The sequence below is a fragment of the Sinocyclocheilus grahami genome, unplaced genomic scaffold (assembly GCF_001515645.1).
Source record: "Sinocyclocheilus grahami isolate Dianchi unplaced genomic scaffold, SAMN03320097.WGS_v1.1 scaffold719.1, whole genome shotgun sequence".
In the NCBI taxonomy this organism is placed as follows: domain Eukaryota; kingdom Metazoa; phylum Chordata; class Actinopteri; order Cypriniformes; family Cyprinidae; genus Sinocyclocheilus; species Sinocyclocheilus grahami.
In genome coordinates, this window is record NW_015505898.1 from 412,007 (window position 1) to 427,972 (window position 15,966).

At 37.7% G+C, this 15,966-nt stretch overlaps 1 protein-coding gene and 1 long non-coding RNA gene across 3 annotated transcripts in view; one reads left to right on the plus strand and one right to left on the minus strand.

The window, feature by feature from the left end:
* LOC107560303 (uncharacterized) overlaps positions 1 to 10,304 on the minus strand; it is a 19,790-nt gene extending 9,486 nt beyond the window's left edge. The window contains exons 1-2 of the long non-coding RNA XR_001605712.1: positions 10,235 to 10,304; positions 6,839 to 6,844 (exon numbers count right to left, since the gene is read on the minus strand). This is a non-coding gene — a long non-coding RNA (uncharacterized lncRNA). The remainder of the gene's footprint in view (positions 1 to 6,838; positions 6,845 to 10,234) is intronic.
* The window catches only part of LOC107560302 (synaptotagmin-1-like), a 203,735-nt gene that overhangs the window by 65,649 nt on the left and 122,120 nt on the right, over positions 1 to 15,966 (plus strand). The window lies entirely within an intron of this gene.

A 15,966-nucleotide genomic window follows, 5' to 3' on the forward strand; every position in this document is an offset into this window, starting at 1 on the left:
GAGTCCCTCGATCACGTACAGGTCAGCTCTGGGCATCTGCTGGAGAGTCTCCTGCGGGACAGGGAGCTATAAAATTGTCTCTTTTGTTGATCGGAGTTTAGCAATTTATGCGTCCACTGGTCATGAGGGTATTTCTATCTGCTCTTTGCAAGCCCGTAAAACAATTTTAAGCACCGTTAAAGTACTGTCCTTTTTAGCTTATCTTGAGATATAGCCAAACAGTCCAGGGAATGCTTCACCTTACTTGATAGAGCCTGAGTTTTACGACTGCAGATGGCTGGAGAAACGAACCTCACAAACCTTCCATGGAATGTGCTGGTTTGATGTGTGTGTCTCCATCATGTAGGTGGGTCTGTTGTGAGACAGATCCTACAATATTTATTTTGTTAAGGAAAAATGGCTTGAAAAGTGTAAGAATTAAAAAATGTGAAGTGTTTGTCTGGTTCTGACAATAAAGAGTAGTTTAAAATCACAATTAATGGTCTGCTTTCTAAAACTTGAGAGCAAAAATCTGTCTTTAAACTTAAAGAAATAAAGATATGAAAGTATTGTGATAATTACCGATATCGACTGATATGAAAAAAAATATTGTGATATTTTTTGGGCCATATCACCCAGCTCTAATATTATATTATAATATGGAAAGTAATATTTCATAGACAGTAACAAATATTTATGACAAGTAAATGTTCTCCGTTCTCCCACTATTGTCCTGTGTGGCACACAGTTAAATTGTAGAATATGCACAGAGATTAAGATGTCTACTTCTGTGGTTTAATTATTCTCATCCCATTTTCTTTTTATGCCTGATCTCATGTTATTGTACAATGGAGCAGTGATGATGTTAGTGTCAGGGACACATTTTACATCTATTTATAATTAGAACAGAAACCTAACATGGCTGTTCAGACAGATGCTAACCGTATCACTTTCATGCCAATTTCTCCATGGTAACAGAGCCATGTGATACAGTTATTCAGTCAGCTGACAGTGAAGTGGAGCCAATGGGGGGGCTTTGAGAATGTCCAAAGGTCTCACGTGCACGTTCAGTCATGACACTGACTTCAGGTCAGGTGATCTCCTGCCTTTACATGGTCTTTTTGCTCCATTTCTATTGGGTTAAAGATAAAGGCCAATGGAGGAGTGGGCGTTTTTAGATCCAGCCTATGAGATGCTAGGCACGTTCATCCATATGGCTCCTCTGTATTATGATGTTTATCATTAGAGAGACCGACTCAGGCTTTGAGGAAGCTTTGCATTAGATGGCACACACATAAGCACACCCATCACTCTCAGACATTGCCTGAATCAGAGGCTAGGATTTCCCATGATTCTCTGTCAGTGCTGTTTAAATGAAGCAAAGGAAAGCAGTGGTCACGCATTTCAGCCAGAGTTCTGCAAAGAGAAAAACAAACACTGCAAATTACTCATGGGAAAGCAAGAGTCCACTACAATCTGCTAGATATGTACTCTGCTGAATGCCTGCAAATAAGTATTCTCAGGCCAAATAAAGGTGAGTGGCACCTTGACTATCAGCATATGAAAGCTTCTCCGTTCGAAAACAAGACAGGATTAAATTTATCCTGAGCCACACATGCAATGGAATTTTGCCACTTAAACGAAATGAAGACTAATAGAGCAGGCTATTCGCATCCCTTCAGCAATTATAGAATGCCTACCAGTGCCGATTATTTAGACGGTGGATAAATCAAAAAAGCACATATACTTTGATTCCAATTAGGTTTGGTGAGCTTGAGTTGGCAGTATTGGTAATTTGAGGAGCTTAAAGACCTCGCCAACCTAACTCTGCCTCTAAGCTGCATGTGACTTGCAAGTTGTTTTCATCCCTTCCAATGCTCCGCAGCTGCTCCGCTGTGAGTTGGTCACGATGAATGGCAACCAGCCCCCAGGGGCTTTGAAGTCAGATGCTTGCATTGATCTCCAGAGCTGCCCATCATCTCAGTGGCGTGGTGGAGTGCTGTCCATCACAAACATACCTGAATCTCCTCAGGTTCCATTTTTTATTTTTTTGGATAAAATTGATGCCATACAGAAAGGGCACTGCATACTAACACGAGACATATTTATGCAAGCTGTGTCTGTCAATGATTGTCTCCGCTGTGAGTCAACACAGCTTGCATTTTGATGCATATAGAACGATTTTGGTCTGAATATGTTAAGCATGCAGCTCGTCTACTGATAAGTTGTAAGTAAATGTGCTTGGGTAGCAGCTAGTGTCAATGAACTGGAAAATTACAGGAGTCTTATTAATTTATCACTTATACAATGTTACAATATTTTGCAAAATGGCCAGCATTTGTTTCCCATAACAGAATTTTTTTTCTTTATAATCTAACATTGGAACTACGTTGCAAAAATTTATATTCTTAATGAGCATTTTTGTGTTGTTGTACAAAAAAAACAAAAAAAAAATCCCTAAACCAAGAGACATTTACCTGCAATGGCATAAGATAGTAAGACTTGTTTTATTATATTATAAAATTATATTGAGAGATATGATAACCCAACCTTATGAGTAAGTGTAACTATTTTACAAGATGGTGATTTTGTACAATATGATTTGTTCAGAAACATACAATATTTTGAAAAAAAAAAAAATATATATACAAGGATAAAGTTATGTAAAATGTAACCCTAAACCTAACCAGTCAGTAGGGCAACAATGTACAAATTAACTAATTTGTCAAAACATAATATAGTTGAATTGCAGTTAGAGAATGTTAAATATGAAGCTAGTTTCTGAAATTAATACAAATTTCCAATTATGACACATACAATTGCAATTTTAAACTATAAAATCACAGTTACAAGAAATAAAGTATTTTATTTATTTAGCTGGAGATGGGTTTCAATAAATGGCACTTGTATTCAAATTGCACTCATATTCAAGACTTATATTGAATCTTTATTATGTTATTTAATTTAGTTTCTCAAATTAATTTGTTGTTTTAAGGGTTTTTAGATATTTTATTGATAAACAGGACAAAGATACAAATGATTTTTTTTTCATCTAAAACAGCCGGACATAACCTAGATCGGTATGCCTATGTATTGGTCCACTCTCTTATGTAACACACATGATCTCTCACCTTTACAGTTTCAAAGAGAACACTATTCTACTTCTGTCACACCTGCAAAGTCATTGCTCTCATCTGCTTCAAGGCAAGAGTAGAAAAATACGAGAAAAAGAAGGGCGGAGTAGGGAAGAGAACCAACTCACACAGTGAGCTGACCTATGCCCATGCAGCCTAATCATGTTATCCATGGTAGCACAGTAGAAATGTTTCGGGATGTTGCAATAGAGGGATCAAAGCGAGAGCATCTTAATCTGTTCTTGAACTGTATGAAATATCTAGGACACGTTTTTTTTTTCTTCAAATTGCACTAAGATCATCCGCCGGTGAGTCATACACATCATCGCAGACTCTAGGCACTTCCAAAACAGCACTACGTTAATGCAAAGTAACATTTGGTTAGTGTAAAATATTCTAAATCACATAAGAGAGAAGCAAAAATAACTGGATTTGTGCAGATGGAAGGGTTGCTGTATGCATTGCTGACAGTGTTTCTATGAGTATGTGTGAAAAAACAGCATATGAGCATTTTAGGTAGTAACTGTCATCTAAATCCCTTTCCCGCCATTTAACATGCAGTGTAGGTGGTGTGCTCGGGGATTAGGTTTAGCCTTTAATATGTCTTCGGCAAGTGCACAAGCTGTAGACTTCCTTTTTCGTACTATATGGGGATCAAACCAATTGCAAAACCAGTGCAGCTATAGAAAATCTAACTTTACCTGCTAAAAATGTGTTTTCCTTTCTTTAATGTAGTGATGGGAAGTCCGGGTCTTTTCCGCGAACCGTTTCTTTCGGACAGTTCGTTTCAATGAACCGGTTCAAAAAAACTGTTCATCGGTTCTTTTACGCCCAAATGTAATGGCGTCATTCGCGACGTAATGATATCAAGTCTATCATCCCGGGCCGGGATAAAAATACACATTCAAATATATAAAGTCAGTAATCATAACTTCAGTCAGTTAAAACATCATAATCATGATCTGAAAAGTTTACAATTAAGTTTTGCAACTAAGCACCCAAATACAGTAACAGGCAGTGATGTACATATGAGGCTTTAAGTCTTGAAGATATAAAGTAGATAAATTAGTTCAGCACAGAAACCATAATCCACTTACTATACATAATCCATTGCGATTAATTTGTTATTAAATAAACTTACGTTTCGCCAGATTGCCCTTCATTCAAGTTCTCGGTTTACCCGCGCTCATAGCATTAGCACAGAATCAGTTGTCCAAAAGAACCAGTTCGGTTCGGACATGCTGTGTCAATCATAGTAGGCAATCTGTTCGGTAGCTTCATGCTGAATCACGCATGCGTAGTATCATCAGCTCATCTGTTCTCAAATCGGACGTGTCCGAAAGAAACGGTTCTCTGTTCAGTGTACTGGTGATCCGAAAACCAATGCAACCGGTTCTTGACTCGAGAACGAGAACCGCTCTAACCGGCACGTTGCACGCACGTTCAGTATATCAGCTGCTCTACTCGTGCTCATCAGTTCTATTTACTACAAACTCAATTTGTGAATGTGTCATCGTTAACTATAATTACAGTACAGGTATTTCATAAATCATCCCTTATTCCTATTAAACATAGAGTCTTAATTATGGTCCCTGACAAACCCCTTTGTCCTATAACCTAACAGAATCTTCAAATGAACAAAGTACACAGATTAGATACATTCATCTTTAAAAAAAAATATATATATATTTATATTATCACACTTTCTGATGTTTAACAAAATACTTGGATAACATGCTTTTTGTCCTCTTTTACAAAATTACACGCATGCGCTGTATCATCAGCTCATCGGTTCTCAAATCGGACGTGTTTGAAAGAAACGGTTCTCGGTTGAGTGAACCGGTGATCCGAAAACCGATGCTACCGGTTCTTGACTCGAGAATGAGAACCACTCCATCAGTGGGCGTGTAGGTTCGTTACCCGGCGCGCTGCACACATGCTGCTCTGCTCGTGTTCATAATCAGTTCTCTCTTCACTGCAGTTCAGTCAGTGTACTGTTTGAGTAAATAAATCACTCCGGGATATTGGTTTATTTCGACTCGGAGGGAGTGTCAGCCATGTTAAAACAGTGAATAACTTAAGTAATTTGTGAATTAATGCTTACTGGAGACGTGAACCGTTTCAAATGATTCAGTCCGATTTGGTGAACTGGTTCAACCGGTTCACTAAGAAGAACCGGTTAAATCGAACGATTCGTTCGCGAACCGGACATCACTACAGTATCACGCAGCAGAATAATAGTCCTCCACTGCTGCAGTTGTATGGATTCTTAACACACTTTACCAATTTAACATTTTTCTCATCAAACAGACTAATGACTAGCTCGACACAACTCGTACCGGGGCAGAGTCTAGACAGGTCTTTCTTTTGTGTTGACCAGCGGTACTTAAAGTGATAGGGGGTCCGAGAAATAATTTGCTATAGCCTAAAGTATTTCCAGACTGTAAAGTCGCTTTTTTATCATTATACATCGGCCTACTGTGATTTATTCCAAAGTGACTTATATGATGCATTTAACATCAAATCATCTAAATGAAGCCTTTTAAAAGACAAGTATTCACTGTGGTTGATGTTTGTGGCATGCGCCAGAAAGATGCTCAAGGAGACCGAGACGCGCTAAAGCAGCGCATTCTGTTGTTCTCTATTTTTCAAAGGCATGACATTTTGTAGTTATTTTGAACGTAACGTTACACAATTAAAAATATACATTTTACCATACGACTATAAATGACAGAGTATTAAGTTATTTCCCCTCGATGGGGAAAAAAATCCAAGTGGACATCAATCAGTACTCAATATTAATTTAAACTGCTTTAAATATGACTGCTGCTTATTTCCTGTGCACTTCAATACTGATCTGTGCTTGACTGTAGTCGCGTCTGTCTGCTTATTGAGTTTATTTAACCCATCGCAATTTATTGGAACTGTGTGAACTAGAGTCACTACTCACCTTAATGTTGTTCTAAAGGCTTATTACTTAATAACACACAAATGTCCAGCTCGCACTTGCCAATTTAATGGCAGAGAATGGTGACTTTTTTATTTTTTTAAGCGGATGCATATCTGTCGTAAAATAATCATATGCATCTCGTGAAATTATATTGAGAGATATGATAACCCAACCTTATGAGTAAGTGTAACTATTTTACAAGATGGTGATTTTGTACAATATGATTTGTTCAGAAACATACAATATTTTGAAAAAAAAAAAAATATATATACAAGGATAAAGTTATGTAAAATGTAACCCTAAACCTAACCAGTCAGTAGGGCAACAATGTACAAATTAACTAATTTGTCAAAACATAATATAGTTGAATTGCAGTTAGAGAATGTTAAATATGAAGCTAGTTTCTGAAATTAATACAAATTTCCAATTATGACACATACAATTGCAATTTTAAACTATAAAATCACATTTACAAGAAATAAAGTATTTTATTTATTTAGCTGGAGATGGGTTTCAATAAATGGCACTTGTATTCAAATTGCACTCATATTCAAGACTTATATTGAATCTTTATTATGTTATTTAATTTAGTTTCTCAAATTAATTTGTTGTTTTAAGGGTTTTTAGATATTTTATTGATAAACAGGACAAAGATACAAATGATTTTTTTTTCATCTAAAACAGCCGGACATAACCTAGATCGGTATGCCTATGTATTGGTCCACTCTCTTATGTAACACACATGATCTCTCACCTTTACAGTTTCAAAGAGAACACTATTCTACTTCTGTCACACCTGCAAAGTCATTGCTCTCATCTGCTTCAAGGCAAGAGTAGAAAAATACGAGAAAAAGAAGGGCGGAGTAGGGAAGAGAACCAACTCACACAGTGAGCTGACCTATGCCCATGCAGCCTAATCATGTTATCCATGGTAGCACAGTAGAAATGTTTCGGGATGTTGCAATAGAGGGATCAAAGCGAGAGCATCTTAATCTGTTCTTGAACTGTATGAAATATCTAGGACACGTTTTTTTTTTCTTCAAATTGCACTAAGATCATCCGCCGGTGAGTCATACACATCATCGCAGACTCTAGGCACTTCCAAAACAGCACTACGTTAATGCAAAGTAACATTTGGTTAGTGTAAAATATTCTAAATCACATAAGAGAGAAGCAAAAATAACTGGATTTGTGCAGATGGAAGGGTTGCTGTATGCATTGCTGACAGTGTTTCTATGAGTATGTGTGAAAAAACAGCATATGAGCATTTTAGGTAGTAACTGTCATCTAAATCCCTTTCCCGCCATTTAACATGCAGTGTAGGTGGTGTGCTCGGGGATTAGGTTTAGCCTTTAATATGTCTTCGGCAAGTGCACAAGCTGTAGACTTCCTTTTTCGTACTATATGGGGATCAAACCAATTGCAAAACCAGTGCAGCTATAGAAAATCTAACTTTACCTGCTAAAAATGTGTTTTCCTTTCTTTAATGTAGTGATGGGAAGTCCGGGTCTTTTCCGCGAACCGTTTCTTTCGGACAGTTCGTTTCAATGAACCGGTTCAAAAAAACTGTTCATCGGTTCTTTTACGCCCAAATGTAATGGCGTCATTCGCGACGTAATGATATCAAGTCTATCATCCCGGGCCGGGATAAAAATACACATTCAAATATATAAAGTCAGTAATCATAACTTCAGTCAGTTAAAACATCATAATCATGATCTGAAAAGTTTACAATTAAGTTTTGCAACTAAGCACCCAAATACAGTAACAGGCAGTGATGTACATATGAGGCTTTAAGTCTTGAAGATATAAAGTAGATAAATTAGTTCAGCACAGAAACCATAATCCACTTACTATACATAATCCATTGCGATTAATTTGTTATTAAATAAACTTACGTTTCGCCAGATTGCCCTTCATTCAAGTTCTCGGTTTACCCGCGCTCATAGCATTAGCACAGAATCAGTTGTCCAAAAGAACCAGTTCGGTTCGGACATGCTGTGTCAATCATAGTAGGCAATCTGTTCGGTAGCTTCATGCTGAATCACGCATGCGTAGTATCATCAGCTCATCTGTTCTCAAATCGGACGTGTCCGAAAGAAACGGTTCTCTGTTCAGTGTACTGGTGATCCGAAAACCAATGCAACCGGTTCTTGACTCGAGAACGAGAACCGCTCTAACCGGCACGTTGCACGCACGTTCAGTATATCAGCTGCTCTACTCGTGCTCATCAGTTCTATTGACTACAAACTCAATTTGTGAATGTGTCATCGTTAACTATAATTACAGTACAGGTATTTCATAAATCATCCCTTATTCCTATTAAACATAGAGTCTTAATTATGGTCCCTGACAAACCCCTTTGTCCTATAACCTAACAGAATCTTCAAATGAACAAAGTACACAGATTAGATACATTCATCTTTAAAAAAAAATATATATATATTTATATTATCACACTTTCTGATGTTTAACAAAATACTTGGATAACATGCTTTTTGTCCTCTTTTACAAAATTACACGCATGCGCTGTATCATCAGCTCATCGGTTCTCAAATCGGACGTGTTTGAAAGAAACGGTTCTCGGTTGAGTGAACCGGTGATCCGAAAACCGATGCTACCGGTTCTTGACTCGAGAATGAGAACCACTCCATCAGTGGGCGTGTAGGTTCGTTACCCGGCGCGCTGCACACATGCTGCTCTGCTCGTGTTCATAATCAGTTCTCTCTTCACTGCAGTTCAGTCAGTGTACTGTTTGAGTAAATGAATAACTCTGGGATATTGGTTTATTTCGACTCAGAGGGAGTGTCAGCCACATTAAAAAAGTGAATAACTTAAGTAATTCGTGGATTAGTGCTTACTGGAGACGCAAACCGTTTCAAACGATTCAGTCCGATTTGGTGAACTGGTTCAACCAGTTCACTAAGAAGAACCGGTTAAATCTAACGATTCGTTCGCGAACCGGACATCACTACTTTAATGCCCATATGGCATTTAGAAATGTACAGTCCTATTGTGATATAATACAATGCAAGCAAGCCCAGACAAAACCTTCTATCACAACTCACAACAGCCAATACACAGTAAGGCCCAGTCCCAATTCTACCCCTTAGCCCTTCCCTAACCCCTCGGTTTCGTGCATTCACGTGAAGGGGTAGGGGTGTCTCAATTATCTTTTGGTTGGAGGGGTAGGGATAGGAGAAGGGCCAGACAGCCCTTCAAACGAAGATTTTTCGGGACCACATTTCAAACGAAGGGGTATGAATTATCTCAGTGTAAAACGGCTTCAGGGGCAACATGGCTGCCCGAGCGAACAAAAAGACACATAAATGTAAGCATTTTTGGCGTTTTAACGAAAATTAATAATTTGTTTTATGTTACATTCAATTGTGAGTTCATATTTACGGTCATGTTACTCAAAGAAATGTTTGCAAAAAATCGCTAATATTTGCTAACTACCGTCAAATCATTATAGACTGCACGATAGTGCCACAACATATTTTCATGTCTGATCAGGGCGATAACCACTGTAGACATTGAGGGGGGCTAGTCCCCCCAATAATTATAAATCGCAAAACCCTTTTCTCAAATATTGCCAATTCGATAGAGAGAGAGAGAGAGATGAAAGTTGCGTGTATGCGCGTTTGTGCGTTTCTCTTTTTAGAGTGAGTTTACTTAAAAAAAAACAGCGATTTTATCCTCTCATTGCTGGAAAATATAATGTAGTGATTCAGTATTTAAACTGTTTTTAAAAGTTGTGGGGCAGCGTTGATAAGTTTCTTTTCTCCTGGATGTGTGAGCTGCGCGATCTCCGATATATATGTGTGTGTGTGTGTGTCAGCTAGACGACGTATGATGACGTGTGACGGCATGGTAGTGGTGTCCCAATTCTTAGGGGAATATTTTCACCCCTACTCCTTGACACTCTGTTTCAAGGGGCAAGGGGAAGGGGTAGGCGGAGAGGTAGGGGAAGGGGAAGAAGTATAAAATAGAATTGGGATTGGGCCTAAATGTCACCATATGGAGGGTAAAATTTCTATATTCGAAGCAATCCATCTCACTTCTTACTATGCTCCTTTCCATCTTCTCAATTGGACCAACGCTGAATTCCATTTAGCACAGAATATCGCATTGACAACTTCCTACGTGTAAAAGTGCAACAGAATGCAACAGAGATCAACAATCAAGTTCTGGAAGAATAAATCCCATTAATATTCTCCATAGGGAAATTGTTTTTGAATGATAATTTCTAAAAGTTTGTAACGTTGTGATTCACATCATAGCTGGTTGCTTTGGTTCTTGGTTTATAACAGAGACATTTTTTAATATCCCTATGGCACCAGAACTTGGCAACACCCAGCTGTGGGAGTATGATGTCATGCTAACATGGTGGCATGCAGGGAGATATGGTTTTATGTCAAGTTTAAGGACATAAAATGCATAAATTAGTCAGAATTTCTGTAGCAGACAATGTTATGCTTGAAAGGATATATCAGGTAGAAATATTGCAGATATTCCACATATTGAATGAAATGCAGCATGAGACAACATCCACTCAGTTCAGGTAGGAGCCATCTTGTTTTCTCAGATGGCATGTTGATATAGCATACAACTGACGCAGTAAAGGCTTATGTGGCTTTTTCATCGTAAGTAATGCAACTCAAATACAGAGACTTGTCAGACTCAAGATACTGTGCACTGGTGGCTCTGCTTATTACACACAAATTGTGTGTTCAGCAAACTTAATCGGGCAGAGAAATATTGAAACATGGGGTGAACTCAATCACACAGTAATGCCTCTTAAACCCACTCTTTGCAATCAGATCTGAGCAATTCCAGGAAAATAAAAAATAAAAAAGATTCATAGACTCTCCGTTGATGTTGAAGGAATGCCGCTCTTAACCCCTGACAGCTTCTCAACATGGTTCTTTAAATGTTGTACAATACAAGAATGAACTTCTTGAGCTACATGTAGGCTATATGTACACATTTATCCAATAATGATTTACAGTTTAGCATAATAATGACTCTGACTGTAACTCTGACTTTAGAGTAAACATGAGATCACAATTGACCCTATTTAGTTTCTTAATGTACTTGGTCCTATTGTTTATGATTCATCAGTGAATGTTATTCTAGAAAAAAAAGAAAAAAATATGCCTTGTGTAACTTGCTCTGCATATGAAATGACTTTGCTTTTTTGCTGAGATCGTCTAGGCCTTGTGGTCTATTGGTATGCTAATGAATTATCAAGTAGTGATTATTTTAGGCTACTGTTATAGGTAGCAATAGTTTAATTCTGGTTATTGATTATTTCTTGGATGTAAAATGGTTGTGTGCTCCATGAACACTTTGTAAACATGAAATGTTTTTGAAATGTGTTTTCCAAAGGGTACCTCTGCTATATGTGGCACAATAGCAGCAAATAGGATCTCCGTGGAAAGGGAGGAGGGATTCTTCTCAGGTTGGCCTAAAGGAGCCTAAGCCAAAATGCCCAGATGCTTATTAAATGCCGCTTTGGCTCACAGTCGGCTGTAAATTGAACATGTGAGCGTAATTTTGAAAGTCTGTTTGTTGTGTTCAAACACAGACAGTCCTTCTGCTACCCTTCTTTATCTGTTCACATTCCTGAGATCAGCCCTTCATAGCTGCCCACCTGTCATGTTCAGTTATGGCTATCCGTTTGGTGAAGAGTTCAGAATATTTCTGTTGAAGTGTCAGGTTAATTAAAGTTTCAGAACAGTAGTGTTACTAGCAAATAGACCATGTTCTATATTCTGTTAATGTATCAGCAAGAGAAGTGAACTAACTACTATATTTTCTATTTCCTGCCTGGGGACAATACATTTTAAAGAAATATTCCAGGTTCAATACAAGTTGAATTCAATCGACTGGACTTACAATGGAAGTACTGTAAATGGGACCAAGTTTTGTCCTTTACTGATTGGCCCCATTCTCTTCTATTGTAAGTGCATTACTGTATCCCAGTTTTCGCTTTTTTTTAAGAAAAGAAGAGTCAAGTAGAAATTAAGTGCTGTCAATTGAGGTTAACTTGTACTGAATCTGCAATATTCCTTTAGAGGGGCCTGGGGTCATTTAAAGGGCAGCCATACAAAAAGCTAACTTACAAAGAAAGATAATAATACCTACAAAGAAGCAGCAGTCAGGTCACAGTCAGTAAAATTTTTACAGTTCTGGATGTGCCTCAAATGATTTCTCATTTCAACGGCTGTCAAGGTTATCAAAAATTGCAGGCCCCATGTGTGTTGTCTTGTCTTTTGTTCTTTATGATTCCGCTCCCTGCACCCGATATATGCCTTGTTTCCTAAATGACCTCAAAATAACCTCACCATGTCCCTCGGGATCGTACAGCTTAAGAGCTAGGCTTCCTTGATAAGGCCATTCACAAGTCTGTGGGACCGAAGCTACGCCAGTTATGTCTCCAATGATTGTTTGCTCCATTTTATCACAGTTGTTCTTTAAATCAAAACCAAGTTTTAGCCAGCATAAAAAAATAATCATACACATGAAGACTACATTCATCATTTTGGCAACAAAATGTACTTTTTGAAGAGTTAGTGCACCTGCTGAGAAGAGAAGAAGAAAAGGAAGAAAAAACTTATGTAAGAGTTTCTCCAGGATCCACAGACAGCTATGTAAGTACTGACAACCTGTCAAAGCCAGAAAATCCCTTAGGAAGCAGCACAGTCTGTGCGGGAGATGAGAAGGGAGGTCTCAAACACCTCAAAATCGGACAGGAAACTTCACAAGAAATCTTCAGATCAGTACAGATGTTCTACAAGTGCTTCAGGCATCTCAAACCTAAGCTGTTGTGGCCTAGAAAGGAAACAGACATTGATAAGTAATAATGGTCCAAGAATATTACATGGACATATGGAAACCAAGATCTTTTAATGTCTTTCTTGATAAGCAGACTTGCCCCTTCATATGGCTTCATAAACCTGTGAGGAACTAATTTGGCCTTTTACATACATTGATTTGCTCAGTGTATTGGAGCGTAGCTGTAGGTTACAGCCATATTGTACGCCCTGTTCATATTTAGAGCTAAACGTCATCATCACCGAGTTATGAGAGCCAACCTAAAGGAGGTTGCTAAGGAACAAAAAAGCAACTTCAGAACTTGCTGTTATTTCTGATTTCCACGTCACAGATTTTCACACCTCTGAAAAACAATTGCCAAGAATGTGGAGAGGGGACAAGAAGGAGATAATGTGTGATGTTTCCATGGAGTCTTGAATGGAATCACAGTATACTACCATTACTAATATGAGATGGACGCCACATTTTAAACGTGAGAACGGAAAGCTTTAAAAGCTGACACTGTATGATGTCCAGTAAAGTCTCATTATCTGCTATATCTTGCGCCCTCTGTTGCTTTCCTTCTCTTTCACATCCCCCTCTCCATCTCTCCAGCTTTCTCTGTCTTATCTTCTTTACCCTGTTCTTCTTCCTCGGAAATGCCAACCCCTTTCTACATTGGCCTTTTGCCTTGGGGCACATTACAGTGTCCAGGTCACACCATCTCCCCAGAGAGGCTGAAGAAAGCATTATAGCATGATTTTGTTCTTAGTGAGAGCCAACTAAAATAGAGCAAGAGAGAGAGAGCACAAGAGAGAATGTTCTAGAGTATGACATTGTGTTGATGACAACCAGAAATATAGCTACCGTGGATGGGGTAGATACTGCATTTATATATTTGTCAGATATTTTTGTACAAAGTGACTTTCAGTGCATTCTTATAGTGCATCTGAACCCATGTTATTTCTGTTGCTAGCACAATTATCTAATAGTCAGAAAGACACACTGTCTGGCTCTAATGTTATGTTATTTTATTTTATTTTATTTTATTTTATTTTATTTTATGTTTGTTTAGTGTTAGGCTTATATGAATCAGTTGGTAGCACAGTAATAGACAAAATCAAAATAAAATAAGCATAAAATAAAACAAACTGTAGTTGACCAGTTATATTTTGGTCAGACACTGACACATTTTACAAGACTTCATTCTTATAGGCAGGGGTAAGGGTGCGAGACTAGGTAGCTACAAAATCTGAAATATCTTCAGCTTGGATGCAGTAACATTACAGCTAATGTGCTAATAATGCAAATATCTATTGTTGCTTTTGGTTCTGTATTCAGCAAAAAAAATTTTTTAAAAAGTCGTCATAGGAGGTTGTCTCAATCTACAGGTGATGTGTGGTTGGGCCTGCTGAGCTGAATGTTCCTTGCCAAAGGGCAGGCTATCAGCAGGAAATAAACAAGCCAGGGTAAATCTTTTCACAGGTTCCCTCTGGATAGATATGGTCATACCATTCAGAGGGGGACAAGAGACTTGACCACTTCCCCCCAGTAACTGGGTTTTACTACACTCCGCACAGTGTTTTATGTTCACCTTAGCTGCCTCACAGTGTGTGACGGGGCCCCTGTGTCTTTTCTACTCAAAGCCCACTGTGCAATCAACACAAACTGCCATCCCCAAGCCCCATTTGCTAAGACAATATGCAGGCCCACCTGTAAAGGCCCGCATTTAGAGATGAAAAGAGGACAGGCATCTGCAGGGCATCCACTCTCTATAATGACCACCAGCATAAGGGTGCACATGAAAGTCACTCGCCCAGGTCCCTGAGTGAAGCTTTTACTGGGCCTAGGCTTGCTTTGATCCCTCCCTTGGAGAGACCAGTAGGAAAATCGCATTAAAAAAAGTGAGGGTGGAAATCTGATTGGCTTTGTGCAAAAATCTGTAATGCCAAGCCTCCATTTTTTAGTGCTGTCGTACATTGTGTAGGCTTAATGAAGCCCAATGCTGCTGGTGCTAAGAGATGCCAGCACACAATGCCCATATGATGGAGTGCACAATAATCGAATGGATTCAGCTTGACCTTGTTACAAGTGGATTTCATCTCATTTGTGACAAGGCGTTTATTTGATTTAAAAAATAAATAAATAAAACAAGAAAAAATTTCACTTATGGAAGTAAGTTTGTTTCACTTTAGTTTTATATGGCTGGAAATAAAGGAGTGAGTTATTTCCTCTGAATTTAAAAACATAATGAGCATATTCACCACTTTGTGATGGAAATTACAGGCACCTGTGATGTGGCCCATCAGAGCTGTGGTCTAGTGGTTACTATATAAACATGCACATTGATCTATGGTGCTCAAGCAGATTGTATGGTTTGTGGATCATTGTGCAGTGTTTGAACAATTCTTACAAAAGGACGGCCCCTAGCATGTTGTTTGTTTTATATGACTCCAGTATTATGGGGATAGTTCACACAAAAATTTAAATATTGTCATCATTTACTGAATAAATATACTAGTCAAACTTTAAATTTAATGAAAATGAGTAAGTGTTGTTACTGTTAACTAAAACTATTAAAATAGTTTTTGCTAATCGAAATAAAATCGAAATATTAGATGAAAATCTTAGACTTACAAAAACTGTTAGAAATGAGAAATGTTACCTTGGCAAATAACTGAAATTGAGTTCTAAAAGTACTAAAATTACCTAACCTTAAACTGAACTTAAAATAAATCTGCACACACACACACACACACACACACACACATAAATATATATTAGTGCTGTCAAATGATTAATCGCATCCAAAATAAAAGTTTGTGTTTACGTAATATATGTGTGCATACTGTGTATATTTATTATGTATATACAAATACAAACACATGCATGCATATATTTAAGAAAAATATGTTGTTGATATATTAAATATATTTATATATAATATAAAATATAAGAATATAAATGTATATACATGTAAATATTTTCAAAATATATACCGTATGTTTGTGTATTTATATATACATAATAAATATACATAGTGCACATACATATATTATGTAAATAAAAACTTTTATTTTGGAT